The sequence below is a fragment of the Mixophyes fleayi genome, chromosome 2, assembly GCF_038048845.1.
Source record: "Mixophyes fleayi isolate aMixFle1 chromosome 2, aMixFle1.hap1, whole genome shotgun sequence".
NCBI classification, from domain to species: Eukaryota; Metazoa; Chordata; class Amphibia; order Anura; family Limnodynastidae; genus Mixophyes; species Mixophyes fleayi.
Genome location: NC_134403.1, coordinates 258,284,409 through 258,303,453, shown reverse-complemented (window position 1 = coordinate 258,303,453; position 19,045 = coordinate 258,284,409). Strand labels below are relative to the sequence as shown.

The 19,045-nt window shown below is 42.6% G+C and overlaps 1 pseudogene; it reads left to right on the top strand.

The window, feature by feature from the left end:
* The first annotated feature begins 240 nt into the window (after positions 1 to 240).
* On the top strand, positions 241 to 705 carry LOC142140355 (small ribosomal subunit protein uS8-like; annotated as a pseudogene).
* The last annotated feature ends 18,340 nt before the right edge of the window (positions 706 to 19,045 follow it).

Sequence of the window (19,045 nt, the reverse complement as noted above, 5' to 3'; positions counted from 1 at the left end):
CCCTTAATCGTCGCATAAAACATGTAAAAATGACCTAAATGATGATATGTTAAGTAGAGAAATAAACTATTGTATTTACATTTTTTGTAATACCACAGAGCACAGTGACTTGAGCATTCTTCTGTTTAATTTGACCACCCTCTAATTTGGCAATTGGAGCCACTGGTATCAGTCAGAGAATAGCAGCTAGAAAGGTAAGAGACAATCACAAATGCTAACTAAAAATGGAATTCTGCTCTTTCCGCCATACTGCAGACCCGGCACCATGGTGCGCATAACTGTCCTTGCGGATGCTCTGAAAAGCATCAACAATGCAGAGAAACGTGGTAAGCGCCAGGTTCTTATCAGACCGCACTCAAAAGTGATTGTGCGATTCCTTACAATGATGATGAAGCACGGCTACATTGGAGAATTTGAAATAATTGATGATGACAGAGCAGGAAAAATAGCTGTCAATCTTACAGACAGAATTAACAAGTGAGGCATCATCAGCCCCAGATTTGATGTGCAGCTGAAGGATCTGGAGAAGAGGCAGAACAAGGTCCTGTCTTCACGTCAGTTTGGGTATATTGTGCTTACAACTTCAGCTGACATCATGGACCATGAAGAAGCGAGGCGAAAACATATAGGAGGCAAAATCCTGGAATTCTTTTTCTAAATGTTTAGAACACGCACAACACTAAATTTATCAGAAACAAAAAAAAATGTAATTCTGCAACACACATCTAGTATAGTTAGTAGCTCTATATTTAGTTTTAAATTTAATTGAATTATAACATGTGACAGGAGCACCTTAAAGTAAAAGTATCAATATCCAAAATTGTATTCCCATTAATCCCCATTCCTTTCAAAATATGGAGATTGCACGCCAATATGCCTAGTTTTAATATAGAAATTAGATTTCACTTTGTGGGAACAGTTAGATAGGGTGCATGTTTAGGGGAATTTTTTGCTGTGCAGCATTGGTCTGAGCCAGTGGAGAATGGATCTTGTCCTATACTTTTAATGAGGCCCATCATGCACCTTAACATTGCAGAAGAATATAATATAAATTAAATTATTATGAAAACTACTGAGGAGGAAAGAAATCTAGGAGTCACTATTTCAGGTGACTTAAAGGCAAGTAAGCAATGAGAAAGGCAAGACAGGTGCTTGGTTGCATAGAGAGAGGAATCAGTAGCATAAAAAAAGAAGTAATAATGCCATAGTATAGGTCATTGGTACGGCCTCATCTAGAGCCCTGTGTTCTAGAGGCCGCAAAGATATAAATACATTAGAGACTGTACAAAGAAGGGAAACAAAATGGTGCATGGCCTACATCACAAAACGTACTCGGAAAGATTAAAAACTTAATATGTATAATTTGGAGCACAGAATGGAAAGGGGGGACATGAAAGAAACTTTCAAATATATCAAGGATTTTAACAAGGTACAGGAAAGAAAAAATTTTTAAAGAAAGAGAAGAATTAGAACACTAGGACATGCACTGACACTGGAGGGAAATAGGTTTAGAGAAAATTTGAGGAAAAACTACTTCACAGAAAGGGTAGTGGATAAGTAGAATAGCCTCCCATCAGTGGTGGCTGAGGCTAATACAGTTGAGCTATTTAAACATGCTTGGGATAGATATAAGGATATCCTTACAAAGTATTAAAGTTATTTCATCGCTTACCAATAATTATTATCCACTGTGATTCTTTTGGTGCCAGCGCACAATGCGATTTATTAGCACAAGCAAAAGAATAATAATTCAATAATATAAGTACAGCCGATTACATATGCGGGTGCTCTGGATCCAGCTTACAGTCATTCAATCCTAAAGTCTGTGGTCAAAAGACTGTCTGTTAGCCCCAGAGCCCCTGCTTATATACAGTTAGTGATACAATGAAAACAAAAGAGATGATTTGGCATGTTTCCATAGGTTCTGGCTTCAGGATGGTCCAGTGTAATGCAGGTGATTGGCCAGTTCAAACGATGCCCTCCAAGGGTGGGGGTCAACTCGCCGAAAGCTGTTTCAAACTGGTCTATTTACATTACACACACAATACTATTCCTGATCATTTATTCCCTATAACCCGTATCTAGCATATGCAAGGTGCAATCCTTTAGGTGATTGAACCGGACGTCTGAGGATAAATAGGGGATTAGAATGATACTAGACATGATATATTTCCTGAATCCTGAACCTTAGATCTCACTAAAGTATATATAACATTATAATATTTAACCATAAACTCTGCTACATTTGGTCATAAATAACTTTGTGTTGGAACTATTTTTAATATGAACTAATTACAAGTGTATGTGTTCATGTAAATGTGTGTGTGCGTTTATTTATCACACGTGGTGTACTGATCGCAATCGCACGGTAAAACAATATTAATCAATTTGATTTACTTCATCCAATTATTTGACTTTGACAAAAGAATAAAGGATCAAATAAGGTTTGAAGTTACCATAGGTTAAAAATTAGGAAGACTAGATGGACCAAGCGGTACTTATCTACAGTCAAATTCTATGTTTCTAAGTGCATTTCTAGGCTTACTTGCTTTGCTTTATGTAAAACAAAGCTTCAAACACAAATGTCTCATAAGTAATTAAGACAGTCCTGATGTCCCCTCACTCAAGAGTGATTTTAGTCAGAGTTGAGGTTAAATTGAGTAGTAGTTTAGGAAAAAACTGCAAAACTTTGCCTAATGAAAAGGGTGGTTGTAAATCAATAGGAGATTGGACCTTTGATATAAAGTTTACAATTTTTGCACTCTAGAGTGTTTTTCACCTTTCCACACATTTAGACTTACTTCTAGTTTGTGGAAGTGTCACCCAGGGATGAGCGGGCTCGAATTCCCGCAATCCGAACACCCCCGAACAGTGCAGATCAGAGCCCGATCCGAGCACTGTTCGGGTATTCCCGCTGATGGCAAAAATGAAAACGAGGCTTTAAGTCATGATCCCGCCGTCGGATCTCACGAGATCCGGATTCTTTATATTCCCCGCTTGCCGCCGCCATCTTCACTCGGGCATTGATCAGGGAAGAGGGAGGGTGTGTTAGGTGTCCTCTGTCCTGCTCTTTCTCGTGGTGCTGTGCTGTGCTGTGTCCTGCTCAGTCCAGTGGTGCTGTGTCCTGTGCTCTGTCCTGCTGAGTTCAGTGGTGCTGTGTCCTGTGCTCTGTCCTGCTGAGTCCAGTGGTGCTGTGTCCTGTGCTCTGTCCTGCTGAGTCCAGTGGTGCTGTGTCCTGTGCTCTGTCCTGCTGAGTCCAGTGGTGCTGTGTCCTGTGCTCTGTCCTGCTGAGTCCAGTGGTGCTGTATCCTGTGCTTTGTCCTGCTGAGTCCATTGGTACTGTGTCCTGTGCTCTGTCCTGCTAAGTCCATTGGTACTGCAATATAACTACGTTCACTGTTCCTGCAGTATATAAGTCCATTGGTACTGCAATATAACTACGTTCACTGTTCCTGCAGTATATAAGTCCATTGGTACTGCAATATAACTAAGTTCACTGTTCCTGCAGTATATAAGTCCATTGGTACTGCAATATAACTACGTTCACTGTTCCTGCAGTATATAATCCATTGGTACTGCAATATAACTGCGTTCACTGTTCCTGCAGTATATAAGTCCATTGGTACTGCAATATAACTATGTTCACTGTTCCTGCAGTATATAATCCATTGGTACTGCAATATAACTACGTTCACTGTTCCTGCAGTATATAAGTCCATTGGTACTGCTATATAACTACATTCACAGTTCCTGCAGTATATAAGTCCATTGGTACTGCAATATAACTATGTTCACTGTTCCTGCAGTATATAAGTCCATTGGTACTGCAGTATAACTACGTTCACTGTTCCTGCAGTATATAAGTCCATTGGTACTGCAATATAACTACGTTCACTGTTCCTGCAGTATATAAGTCCATTGGTACTGCAATATAACTACGTTCACTGTTCCTGCAGTATATAAGTCCATTGGTACTGCAATATAACTACGTTCAGTGTTCCTGCAGTATATAAGTCCATTGGTACTGCAATATAACTACGTTCACTGTTCCTGCAGTATATAAGTCCATTGGTACTGCTGTATAACTCCAGTCCAGTATATAATTTTTAAAGGCTTTGACGAGTGTGTGTGGTTTAGGGGTACGCTCTCTTGTGCTGCATATAATGGAGAACCAAAATTTGGAGGATAAAGTAGGGAAAGATCAAGAACCACTTCCTCCTAATTCTGAAGCTGCTGCCACTAGTCATGACATAGACGATGAAATGCCATCAACGTCGTCTGCCAAGACCGATGCCCAATTTCATAGTAGAGGTCATGTAAAATCCAAAAAGCCAAAGGTCACTAAAATGATCCAAAAAAGAAATTGAAATCATCTGAGAAACGTCAACTTGCCAATATGCCATTTACGACACGGAGTGGCAAGGAATGGCTTAGGCCCTGGCCCGTGTTCATGACTAGTGGTTCAGCTTCACCCAAGGATCTAAGCCCTCCTCCTCCCCCCCCCCTCTAAAAAATTTAAGAGATTTAAGCTGTCATCAACAACACAGCAAACAACTCTGCCTTCTAAAGAGATGTCATCACAAATCCCCAAGGCGAGTCCAAGGGTGTTGGTGGTTGCGAAGCCTGACCTTCCCATCACTGTACGGGAAGAGGTGGCTCCTTCCACCATTTGCAGCACGCCCTCTGCATATGCTGGAAGGATCACCCACAGTGCAGTTCCAGATTTGGATAATGAAGGTGTCAATGTTGTACACCAGGAGGAGGATATTGATGTAGCTGGCGCTGAGGAGGAACTTGACGAGGAGGATGCTGATATGGTTATCTTAAATCAGGCACCAGGGGCGGAAACAGTTGTTGTCCATGGGATGAAAAAGCCCATCGTCATGCCTGGGCAGAAGACCAAAAAATCCACCTCTTCGGTCTGGAATTATTTCTATCCCAATCCGCGCAACAATTGTATTGCCATATGTAGTTTATGTAAAGCTGCAATAAGCAGGGGTAAGGATCTTGGCCACCTAGGGACATCCTCCCTTCTACGTCACCTGAAGACCCTTCATAATTCAGTGTTTAGTTCAGGAACTGTGGCTAGGACCGTCAGCAGTCCAGGGACACCTAAATCCCTTGGTCCTGTTGTATCCACACCAGCATTACCCTCCTCGTCAATTTCCTCCATGATCTCGATCAGAGATAGTACTGCAGGCCATGTCACCGCCATGACTGAGTCCTCTTCAATCCGGGATTCTTCCGGAGGATCCTGCAGCGGTACGCCTACTACTGCCGCTGCTGCTGTTGCTGCTGGGAGTCGGTCATCTTCCCAGAGGGGACGTCGTAAGACCGCTACATCTTTCACTAAACAATTGACCATACAACAGTCGTTTGCCATGAGCACGAAGTACGACAGCAGTCATCCTATAGCAAAGCGGATAACTGCATCCTTGACAGCTATGTTGGTGTTAGACGTGCGTCTGGTGTCCGCCATCACTGTAGTGGGATTTAGACGGTTGATGGAGGTATTGTGTCCCCGGTACCAAATCATGTCTAGATTCCACTTCACTAGGCAGGCGATACCCGAGATGTACAGAGAAGTACGAAAAAGTGTCCTCAGTGCTCTGAAAAATGCGGTTGTACCCACTGTCCACTTAACCACGGATATGTGAACAAGTGGTTAGCGGCAAACTAAGGACTATATGACTGTGACAGCCCACTGGGTAGATGCATCGCCTTCCGCAGCAACAGCAGCAGCTGCATCAGTGGCAGCATCTCCGAAACACCTGCTCGTTCCAAGGCAGGCAACGTTGTGTATCACCGGTTTCAGTAAGAGGCACAACGCTGACAACCTCTTAGAGAAACTGAGGGAAATCATTTCGCAGTGGCTTATCCCACTTACACTCTCCTGGGGATTTGTGGTGTCGGACAACGCCAGTAACATTGTGCGGGCATTACATATGGGCAATTTCCAGCACGTGCCATGTTTTGCCCACACAATAAATTTGGTGGTGCAGCATTATCTGAAAAGTGACAGGGGTGTGCAGGATATGCTAGCAGTGGCCCACAAAATTGCTGGACACTTTCGGCATTCTGCCACTGCCTACCGCAGACTTGAGCAACATCAGAAAAGCCTGGACCTGCCCTGCCATCACCTCAAACAAGAGGTTGTGATGCGCTGGAACTCCACCCTCTATATGCTGCAGAGGATGGAGGAGCAGCAAAAGGCCATTCAAGCCTACACAGCCACCTACGACATAGGCAAAGGAGTGGGGATGCGCCTGAGTCAAGCGCAGTGGAGACTGATTTCCGTGTAGCTGGAGAAAGTGAGGGAGGAGCTGGTAAACCATTGCGATTCCACAAAGCATGTAGCTCTTGTGGATGAAGCCCTTCGTACGCTTTGCCAGGATCCGAGGGTCACTCTTTTAAAGTCAGAGGAATACATTCTGGCCACCGTGCTCGATCCTCGGTTTAAAGCGTATGTTGTGTCAGAGACCTGCTGGTCAGGAGATTGTCCTCTGAAGAGGACCGTGACATGCCAACAGCTCCTCCTTCATTTTCTTCCACACCTGTGGCTGCGAGGAAACAGCTGAGATTTCATAAACGACCCGTTGGCGGCGATGCAGAGAACATCTGGTCCGGACTGAAGGACCTGCCAACCATTGCTGACATGTCTACTGTCGCTGCATTGGATGCTGTCACCATTGAAAAAATGGTGGAGGATTACTTTGCTGACACCATCCAAGTAGACATGTCAGACAGTCCTTACTTTTACTGGCAGGAAAAAAAGGCAGTTTGGAAGCCCCTGTACAAACTGGCTCTATTTTACCTGAGTTGTCCCCCCTCCGAAAGAGTTTTTAGTGCAGCGGGGAACCTGGTCAGTGAGCGGGGAAGGAGGTTGCTTCCGCAAAATGTTGAGAAGATGATGTTCATAAAAATGAATTATCAATTCTTCAATCAAGACCAGCAATGGCCTCCAGAGACTACAGAGGGACCTGTGATTGTGGAGTCCAGCGGGGACGAATTGATAATGTGTGAGGATGAGGAAGTACACACTGAAGGGGGCGAGGAATCAGAGGATGAGGATGAGGACGACATCTTGCCTAAGTAGAGCCAGTTTACTTTGTACAGGGAGAGATGAATTGCTTTTTTTGTGTGGGGGCCCAAACAAACCAATCATTTCAGCCACAGTGGTTTGGTAGGCCCTGTCGCTGAAATGATTGGTTTGTTAAAGTATGCATGTCCTTTTTCCGCAACATAAGGGTGGGTGGGAGGGCCCAAGGACAATTCCATCTTGCACCTCTTTTTTCTCTTTGCCAGCTCGTTTTGTGGGAGTCCAAACAAACCAATCATTTCAGCCACAGTTTTGTATGCCCTGTCGCTGAAATGATTGGTTTGTTAAAGTGCGCATGTCCTATTTCACCAACATAAGGGTGGGTGGGAGGGCCCAAAGACAATTCCATCTTGCACCTCTTTTTTTGGCATTATGTGCTTTTTGGGGCGTAGTTTTTCAAACTGCCATCCTGTCTGCCACTGCAGTGCCACTCCTAGATGGGCCACGTGTTTGTGCCGCCCACTTGTGTCGCTTAGCTTACTCATCCAGCTACCTCGGTGCAACCTTTTGGCCTAAAAACAATATTGTGAGGTGTGAGGTGTTCAGAATAGACTGGAAATGAGTAAAAATGATTATTATTGAGGATAATAATAGCGTAGGAGTGAAAAAAAAAAAATCTTGATTTTACCAGTTTTTATGCTCTTTAAAAAAAAAAAATCAGAACCCAAAACCCAAAACCCAAAACCTTGAGGGGGTGTTTTGGCAAAACACATTAGAACCCAAAACCTGAAGGTAATCAGAACCCAAAACCCAAAACGCAAAAAGTGGCCAGTGCACATCCCTAGTGTCACCCAAGAGTAAAGAGTACACACGTATCTTGCTGTGCGCAGAGTGGACTATCTAAGCACACTGGTGCAAAACAAAAGAGTTTTGTGCATCGCATCATGTGCGTGTCATAAATTAAGTCCATTGTGTCTTGCAAAGCAGTCTTGGTCTGGACACACTCACAATATTTATGCACCAATAACGGTAGTCTTCACCTTTGGGTCACCAATTTATGAGGCATATTCATGTCTAAGTGAATTATTCCCGAGACTCTACTCAGATATCTGGCCTGAAATCTCTGCTCACTTTTTTGTTCGCATAGAGGTGCAAGCAAAAATGAGGGGAGATACCTGTACCGCAATAACCAGATGTGAGCGCAGAAGCAAATTGCGTGAGGCTCCAGCGGCACTTTGCAGTTAATCAAATTCACCCTTATATGTCAGAATTTAACCACACTCAGAGGAATGCGATCACATTATGTAATATAGATGAGAATGATAATACAGTCATCTGAGCAAAATGGAGTGCATTTTACATCTACATAGACATTTTTTTATTATTACTTATTTTTAACATACAAAAATCTCTGCTTGGTCTGAATTGCACTAAGCCTCCTAGCTAACGAACTGTGTCAAATAAAAGAAAAGTAGCAAGCTTCTTAAATTTGACACAGCTGCCAGAATGCACAGTGCTGGCACAATTTCTTTGTCTTCATACATGAATACTTTTTAAAAATTAAGAAGGTGAACAATGGGATGATAACTTGTCCTGCTCTGCAAACCATGCTAATTGTGTACAATGTTGTGACTACTAGTATCATGTCTGTCCCCTGTAGTGCATATATTCATGATAGTTATAAACCTGTCCTGTATAACTTAAAAAGATTGTGTGACCTAATGAAAAATATTTGTGTGTTACAAGATCAGTTTCTTAAAGTGACATCCCTAAGTACTAAACCATCTACCACCCTACCTTTCAAACACACAGGGGCTCATATAGATTTATAGGATAGGATGTAAACTATATATATATATATATATATATATATATATATATATATATATATATATATACATATATGTAGTATCCAGGTGCTTGCCACTCATAAATAGCGCGTGTGCATTACCCTGTTGCCTTCCTCAGTACTTCACTTGTATGGATAGTACAGTACATAGATTCCAGGTGAGGTGGCACTCAAGGATTTAAAACAGTCGTAGTTTGTATCAAAAGGGTGTATTTAATCCATTCCAACGTTTATGTATAGTACTTTCCTCAGGAACATATATATATAAACACACATTTCCATACTACACGTGCACACAAAACAAAAAATCGTATGCATACCTCTGGATGCAGATTCAGACATATCCGTTGCTCATGGCTCATTACGCTAGACCTTGCTGCAAGATATATACTTATAATGATGATCATTAGCACGCACCTTTCCACATTAAAAAACATTATATACTGTATGTGTACAGGGCCGCCAAGAGGGGGGGGAGCGGGTACATTTTACCCGGGCCCGGCCATGCCAGGAGGCCCGGCCCGGACCCTCACTGTTAATTTAAAAAAAACCTTTTTTTTTTTTTCATGCCCTGCGGTTTTTTTTTCCCACCCCTCTGTGCGGGGGAGGGGGGGGGTTCGGGTCCACCTCAATCATTGGTGGGGGGACCTGTAGGGAGGGAAAAAAAAATACATACTCACGTGACAGCTGCGCTCCTCCTCTCTGCTTCATTCACACTGACTGACGTCATCAAGTCACGCCCGTCAGTCAGTGAGGAGCGCCGCAGCCAAGAGGACCAAGCATGAAGAAAGAAGAGAGAAGAGAAGACAGAGGAGAAAAGAGAAAAGAACAGAAAGAAGCTGACATAAGGGTGAGCAAAGAAACGGAGAGGCAAGGGGGAAAACAGAAAGGGACAGTGCTATAAAGAAGGGAGAGAGTCACAGAGGAAAGATAATGGGGGAGAGAGGCACAGAGGAAATATAATGGGGGGGAGAGGCACAGAGGAAAGATAATGGGGGAGAGAGTCACAGAGGAAAGATAATGGGGGAGAGAGTCACAGAGGAAAGATAATGGGGGAGAGAGTCACAGAGGAAAGATAATGGGGGGGGAGAGGCACAGAGGAAAGATAATGGGGGAGAGAGTCACAGAGGAAAGATATTGGGGGAGAGAGGCACAGAGGAAAGATAATAGGGGAGAGAGGCACAGAGGAAAGATAATGGGGAGAGAGTCACAGAGGAAAGATAATGGGGGGGGAGAGGCACAGAGGAAAGATAATGGGGGAGAGAGTCACAGAGGAAAGATAATGGGGGAGAGAGTCACAGAGGAAAGATAATGGGGGAGAGAGTCACAGAGGAAAGATAATGGGGGAGAGAGGCACAGAGGAAAGATAATGGGGGAGAGAGGCACAGAGGAAAGATAATGGGGGAGAGAGGCACAGAGGAAAGATAATGGGGGACAGAGTCACAGAGGAAAGATAATGGGGGAGAGAGGCACAGAGGAAAGATAATGGGGGAGAGAGGCACAGAGGAAAGATAATGGGGGGGAGAGGCAGAGGAAAGATAATGGGGGAGAGAGGCCCAGAGGAAAGATAATGGGGAGAGAGGCCCAGAGGAAAGATAAGGGGGAGAGAGGCACAGAGGAAAGATAATGGGGGAGAGAGGCACAAAGTAAAAAAGAAGGGGGAAAAGCAGCATGGAGGGTGCAGTGTGAGCATAAGGGGGCACAGTGTAGTTGTGATGAAGGGGCACAGTATTGTGTGTGCGATGGCACAGGGGGCTTGTTGCAATGTAGTGTGTGTGAGGTAGGTGGCGGCTAATTAATGGGCGCTATTTTGTTTGTAGGGTGATGGTGAGGCAATTTAATAGTGGGGACTATTCATTTAAGATGGGGTGGTTTGGGGGCTATTGAATATGGGGGTGAGTTTGGGGAGAATGAGGTCCATTTATTAAATGTGACTATGAATTATTTAATGGCAGTGATGCAGGAAATAGGTATTGCTGTTTGCAGGAAGGGAATAGGTTTATTTATTAAATGTGAATACTATTATTTTAATGTTGGGGCTGGAGGAAGGCCTAATTATTAATCGTGGGTGCTATTGATTTAACGCCGGGGCTGGCTGTAATTTTCTAAATGTAGCCATTTTTTTTCCAAATAGGCCCTTCAACATTCCAGGATCCAGACAAGCCGCAACTAAAGAAACCAGCAGCCACAGGTGGAGAAAGTGAGAAGAACAGGTAGGAGAAAGCAGCACAGTGTGTGAAATGTTGTGATTCTAGTAGGGACAATGGCAATTTTTGGTGAGTGTTGTGCCCAATGTAAGGTGCAGGCCAAGACTGAACTCTTTGTGTACACACTGCATTCTTTGTATACTACACTGTGGTGCTAGATGTCTTAAAAGTCAGGAGTGCTGGGACATATGTGACGCTCTGGTGAATTCAGGACCTGGTGATTTTGACGTGCTAGCTACGCCCCAACAGCGCATTGCCACGCCCCCAAATGTATGACCACACCCCGTAAATGTTTGCACCGCCGTTAGGTTAGTCACGCCCCAACGGCGCATTGACACACCCCCGAATGTATGAGCACACTACTGAAATTTTTGGCGCCGCCGTCAGCCGTCGCAAATTTTTTTGGGGTCTTACTCGACTATGAGGGGGGGCCCCATGAATTTGTTGTACCCGGGCCCTGAATTCCTCTTGGCAGCCCTGTATGTGTATATGTATATATATATATATAAATATAGAGAAAGAGAGAGAGAGATACATATATATATATATATATATATATATATATATATATATATATATATATATATACATACATTATATTTTATTTTTTGGAAAATAAAAAAAATGGCGTGTCATTCCCTCCAAACGTATTCTAGCAGCAGTGCTCGTAGCCTGAAGGCAGGAGCTATGTCACATTATGACTTTTGGGTCCCACGCTGCTGATTTCCCTCTTATAGCTGGACCAGCTCAGCCTGTTATATCCTGGTGCTGGGGGACCTCACCACATTTGTTCCCCAGCAATAGTGGCATCCTGCTCTGGCTACGATCGCTGGTGCCTAGATTTCTTTTTCTTTTCTACATTAATATATCAGTCATCATCAAGAACTTGATGATGATGACTGCCTTCTCTTCTGTATCATTATATGCTTAAAGCTGATCATATCATTAAAGTGTATGATACGCTTTAAATGTATCTTCATGCAATAGACACATTTTACATAGTATGCTGAGTTACATGTAGCTTTATATACATTCGACTCAAAATAAGAACATAATTGCGTCATATTTTGGACGCACTTTACCTCTGAGTTTTTTATGTCAAAGGTGTCCATCTCTACAAGAGACCCATAATGCTTACTGTCCTCTGGTTTGAAATCTGTTCAGGGAGATTATTTCCTACATTTTACACATTTGTACACATGCCGAGTGGGATTCACGTCCATTTGTTTTGCGTAAACAATGCGGATTTGTATTCTGCACACCTGCAAAATAAAATTCCATACACCTATGTCCATGTGACAAATCTGACACTTACACCCCCTGAGACTCGGAGAGGCGGAACGTAATTCAAACTTAGGCAGACCCACATGGATAGTCATATATGCCTGTCAGTAGCCATATCACTTGAGGGCAGATGTGAGTACACACTTATGACGGCAATCACCTGCACTAGCTGCCGCTTCTGATTGCAGATTCACTTCAGAAGCTTTCTACATTGCTTGTGCCTATATTTTTTGGTACTTAATACCTGCGGTATTATAGTGAATACATTTTTCACTATCACAACAAATGTTAGTAAACTTTTCTTGTGCTTATGACATGGTTGGGTGTAAATGTATCTGATGTAAACCTAGCACATTTGCTACTGGTGCAGAGCTGGATGCATCTGGGCATAATTACGCTATTTTTTCATTCAGCTCTTCAGATGCATATCGTTGTCACCTTTTATTTATACAGCGCCACCAATTCTGCAGCACTTTATAGAATATATCTGTCATTCACATCACTCACAGCCCCACTGGAGCGTACAGTCTAACGCACACACACATCGCCAGGGTTCAGGCCACCCTAGGCTAATACACTGGTAGCACCCCCTCGCCTTCCACGCCAGGCTAATAAGCGCCAGACAAAAACAAATTTGTTCTTAATTTAGATTCCGGCTTCCTTCACCTTTCTGAAACTCAGCTCCACTTCCTTTTTTTAAGTGTGTCACATTGATCTGTTTCACTCATTTAATTTAAGATAAAACTGTATAGTGGAATGGGGGTCTGAATGAGCATTACCGAGGGTGAAGGTGGAGGGGAGGCTGTCACACCTGCGCCTGTCGCCATCTGCTACTCGCTTATTCTCAGGTGGATGCTTGAAGATGACTCATTGTCTTCAGCCTTTACCATGGGAATACGTCAAGATTAAAACCTTACAATTTCATGTTTTCTTTTTTACTTTGGAGAACAACTATTCTCTTATATTTTAAAATGAATTTCGGTTTATGCCTCTCCATGTGACAATTTTGCTCCCCCCCCCCCAAAATCTTTCTCCCTAGGCCGCAGCCTAATTAGCCTATTGGATAATCAGACCTTGCACGTTGCAATCAAATTATGTCACTTGCAAGTTTTGAATCATTCCCTGATTGGGACATTATTTTTCTTACATCCTTCTGTGGTCTTGCATATTCTTGCAGTTTCATTTATAAAGCCATGACATCATTTTGTGACAGAATTTTCCTATCACAGGTGGACTTTATATTAGTATCACTATAATTTATTAATTAAGTGTCTACATCTTCGGCAGCACTCTAGAGAGTAAGTACCACATGCAGGCCATTATAATAATTAACATTTTAAGTGATTTTAAGTTTATAAAAATATGAAAGAATAGTAATGGGAAACCTGCTGAAAGAGCTCACAAATAAAATGCTTTAGAATTTGCTAATGGTGACACCCTATTTCATTTAAAAACAAAACGCCGTGACGGAATTATGATATATGCTTACTGGTCTGAAACTTACCTATCCTCAGAGTGGTCACAGAGATTACTATTTTGTTGCTATTCACTTGATTTTACAGACAAATGAACAAACAATTTACTGGATCTCCCTCAGGACTGCCAAGTCACAGTAGTGAATATAGAACCAATGTGACTGAGTTCACTACAAGGATGCAGGAGACAGAATAATCATGACCGGGACTTTCATTTAGGAATTTACAGATGGCCATTGCAATATTATTATATGCAAACTGTAACTATCCCTGTAAAACTTCTGTTCAGACATAGTAACTTGCATTTCATTAAGTAAAATCATATCCAATGTTGCACCTTTGTCATTTAGAAAGCCTGAGCTGCCATGTGTAGTGAGGGAGGCATACTGACAAAGCTTCTCATTCATGTCTTCTGCATGTAAAACACATCTGCCCTGTTCTGTGAACAGAGGGAGGTGACTAGTTACAGTTAGATGGAGAAGCTGTGACATTTTGCAGGTTGCTTCCCTAGTCACGCTGTCATGCACAAGCTTTCCCCTGTTTGAATTTTGTTGTGTTTATTTAAAAACCGGTTTGAGGATGAAAAGTGGATCAGCAGAGTTCCTGTTTCTGTACTTAATCTCTGCTTTTTAGTGACATTAATCATCCACTTCTGACGTTAACAGGGGTTGCGAAAGTTCGCTGTATCCAATGCTGAGTCTTTGTCTCAGCTGCTCCATCTAGTGGCGATATACAGTAAAGCTAGGTATGCGATTATAAGCACATAATACCTTGCACACTGAAAGGTAAAATACAATTCTGACAATGCTTTTACAGTTGACTTGTTAAAATGCCAGTTGTCTGCATGAATTATTTTAATGCGCTGCCTTAACCATATCATATCATATTGTATTGTAAACTTAAGGATATGATTTGGTGATTATATAACAGCTACCCAATCACATGAAACAATGAAGTATAAATATTCACAATTGTGCCTTCTTTAGCAGTAAAATGAAGTCCAGTTTAGCCTTTTTTGTATTACAGATGCCTGTGCCTTGGCATGTTAGAAGGCATGAGCTAAGCAGAAGGTAATTGTTAAAGAAGACTGTTGTCAATACAATTGTAAATAATCTATGTTAAGAAAGAAAAAAATTACAACATCAAGGAATGGTCTGTGTGTGTGATACAGGAGGCATGACAGAATAGATAGATAGAGAGATATAGAGATGCACAATGAACAGTTTGGACATACAATGTGTGCTAGAAGTATGGTCAGAAAGTAGTTATGTCTGTTCGCTGTCACTCTGCATAGCAGATCAGCGGTGGACAGTTGTCGGGTGCACCTATAACTGGTGCATGATGCAGTAAATGGGTGTTGGAGGCAGCTCCAAAAGCACTTGGCACATGCCCGGGTGTGTGGCAACACTCCAAAGTCGGATGGTAAGCCTTCGATCCAAACATGTCTAGCCAGCTCCTTCCATTAAGAAGACCAAACTTTTGTTCTTCCAACAATTGACAAATACCTAAATGCACTAACCTGCATGTGTCCATAGAAATTGGTGCAAATCAGCTAGTATAGAGTGTCACATGCGGCCTCATGTAGAGTAAAATACACGTTTCTGTGGTCTGCAAAGATTTGTATGCATATGTGTATATTCCGATTTGTCCGCATCTTACCTTTACAACTCCTTGTGCTTAGAGAGATGGAAAGAGGGTGGGAAGGGGCGACAAAGGGTAGGCCAAGTACAGTAAGAATATGTTCACGTAATTTCGACGAAATCAGAGGTGGATACATCTGCAGACATGCCTGTCAGCAGGCGTATTTCTTGTGGGTGCTTGCAAAGACAAGTGCATAGGTTCATTGACACATTCACTGCTACAATGAAGTTCATTGAGACCTCATATGGGGTCTAGCCCCAACTAATCAATCAGAGCAGCTTTCTCACACTCTGGCCAATCAGAGTGAAGCTGCTCTGGAATAGTTAGTTAAAGACAGGCTTCCTGGCCTGTCATTTGTTTCAGAGCTCTGCAATGACAAGTTCACCAGCATTAATGTGTTTTTATTTTATTTCCTATGGAGTAACTGAAGAACAAAGAGGATGATTAGGTGATTAAGAAAGTGGTGAATGAGGGAATGGATGAATCTCTATCTTACATAAAGGATTTTTTCCTATGGTGTGTGTGTTTTTAAAGTATTTTTCTATGTGGCACAACAGGCCCCAGCAGGCCCTGGATGCCAAGGTATTCTGGCGCTTGTAGTTCTACAAGCACCAGCATACCCAAGCAGTTTATGGCTGCCAGGTCAGTAATGCCACATATAAAAATGCTATTACTATTAAACATTATTACATCAGCAGCCACCACCAAGTGCTCCCCCCCCCCACCCCCTCCAACTGGCAGTTTTTTCCAACAGGGTGCAATTTTTAATTCAGGCCCGATTCCCCTTTAGCACTGTGCTGAAGATGCTGAGGCTGGTTTCACTGTTATCGTGTGACTAGCCCAGCATTGTCGCGGCTTTGCTGGGGAGCCCCACACAGTTTGTTCTTACATTAGAGGCTACCATCCAGTAGCACGGGGCTTAGTGGTTAGCACTTCTGCCTTACAGCACTGGGGTCATGAGTTTAATTCCCAACCATGGCCTTGTCTGTGTGGAGTTTGTATGTTCTCCCCTTGTTTGCGTGGGTTTCTTCTGGGTGCTCCGTTTTCCTTCCACACTCCAAAAACATACTAATAGGTTAATTGGTTGCTGTCCAATTGACCCGTCTCTCTGTCTGTCTGTCTGTGTGTGTATGTTAGGAAATTTAGGCTGTAAGCTCCAATGGGGCAGGGACTGATGTGAATGAGGTCTCTGTACAGCGCTGCGAAATTAGTGACGCTATATAGATAAATGATGATGATGATGATGATGATAAATTCAGACACACTTTAATATCATACTTGTCAACTTTTATTAGTTGGCCTCCATGAGTTCCAGGGGGAGGTAGACATGTGCTCATGGGGCTCGAGGAATTGTGTAATTTGGCCCCACCCCCTACCAACTGTCACCATTTTGGCCAGTTACAATGGGAGGCAGCCACAATGACGCGATAATCGCGTCACTGAGCCTGCCCCCAAGCACTTCACTAATGAAGTGGGCTCCATCCAGGAGATTTCCCTGCTCTTCCAGGATTCCGGCAGGACTCCCTGAAATTTGAGAGTGATCCGGACATTCCAGGAGAGTAGGCAGCTATGTTTAATATATAGCGAAGAATAATTATGGTGTACTATCATAGCCCTTAGGTATATACATATAATAAGTGTCTTCAACAGTGGTTGTTACAAAAAAGAAACAACTTGAATAAATAATCATGAACCATAAGTAGTTGCATATATTGTGCAATTAAACAATAGCTATTTTAAATTCATAAAGAAAAGTAATCAATGTGAGTCAGTTTTCACCCAATGGCAGGTTGCCTTTAAACACATTGCCGGTTTAAATTTTGCTGACAAAGTCGCTGAATATCGGCGCGTTGCTAAAGCTGAAGCATAATACATTTACCCTCCTAATGAGTAGATAAGTGCTGACAATTTTATTTTCCTGGTTCATTTTACTGTGTCTTGCTCTAATAAAAGACATCTTTAACACTATGGAAGCACCCCTCTTTCTCAGTTTGTTTTTACACTTTAAAATATCCACAATCTTCACTGCTTCCAGCTGATTAATATATCTTGTTTCATAAAACAAAATCTCAGGTGCATTTTGTGTCTAGCCTGTAATAGAAAGGAAAGCATATCCCACCACCTACGCCCATTTGACTTACAAATTATGTAATGACCATGAAGTCATATATATCTATGCACATCGCCTGTAAATTAAATTTTTACTTGCTTTGTCACATTGTAAAGGCATTTGCAGGACTGATGCACTGTGGTTTGGCTTCATAATTCCATACATATGACTCAATCTTTCCTCTGAATTGTTGCTTTCTTGTTCTGCTCTATAAATTATTTTTAACAGTTTTTTCATTTATCTGTTCAGGCTACTGTGACTAAAATTAAAATTATTATTATCTTTAATTTATAATGAGGCAGCATATTAGTCAGCGTTGTGCATTAAAGGGATCATGATGCAAACAAATGGCAAGACATGAAACAGAAGGCAAAGGTGACCCCGTCCAAACAATCTAAGACTTGTGGGGAACACTTGATACATAAGGTAACGGAATAACAATTGCTGGTAGGGATATATATTCATGGATACAACACAGAATCTAACACAGGTATTGTGTTAGATTCTGGTTCTGGGTAGTCTGTTATCACTGGGAGTGCACCAGTTACCGGTATTTGAAGATCACAGGTACAGTACTACTCTCTGTCCAAATTTTAAAGCATTATAGAATTTGCTGGGACTATATAAATAAACGTTGATGTTTATGATTTCTCTGGGTAGTGGGAAAGGACAGGTACAGCACTTGTTCCTGGTCCTGAACTCCAGACAGTTGATGGTCAAAGGCACAGTACTAGGTCCTGGCTCTGGGCAGCTGATGAATACAGGCACAGTAGTAGTTCCTGGCTTCAGGCAGTTGATGAATACATGCACAGTACTAGTTCCTGGCTCCGGGCAGTTGATGAATACATGCACAGTACTAGTTCCTGGCTCCGGGCAGTTGATGAATACAGGCAAAGTATTTAGTTCCTGGCTTCGGGCAGTTGATGAGTACAGGCACTGTACTAGTTCCTGGCTCAGAGCAGTTGATGAATACAGGCACGGTACTAGTTCCTGTCTCAGGGCAGTTGATGAATACAGGCATAGTACTAGTTCCTGGCTCTGCACAGTTGATGAATACAGGCAATGTTCTAGTTCCTGGCTCTGGGCAGTTGATGAATACAGGCAGTGTACTAGTTCTGGGCTCCGGGCAGTTGATGAATACAGGTTCAGTCCTAGTTCCTGGCTCCAGGCAATTGATGAATGCAGGCACTGTATTAAATCCTGGCTGTGGGCAGTTGATGAATACAGGCACTGTATTAGATCCTGGCTGTGGGCAGTTGATGGATACAGGCACTGTGCTAGTTCCTGGCTTCAGGCAGTTGATGAATACATGCACAGTACTAGTTCCTGGCTCCGGGCAGTTGATGAATACAAGCACAGTATTAGTTCCTGGCTTCGGGCAGTTGATGAGTACAGGCACTGTACTAGTTCCTGGCTCCAGGCAGTTGATGAATAAAGGCA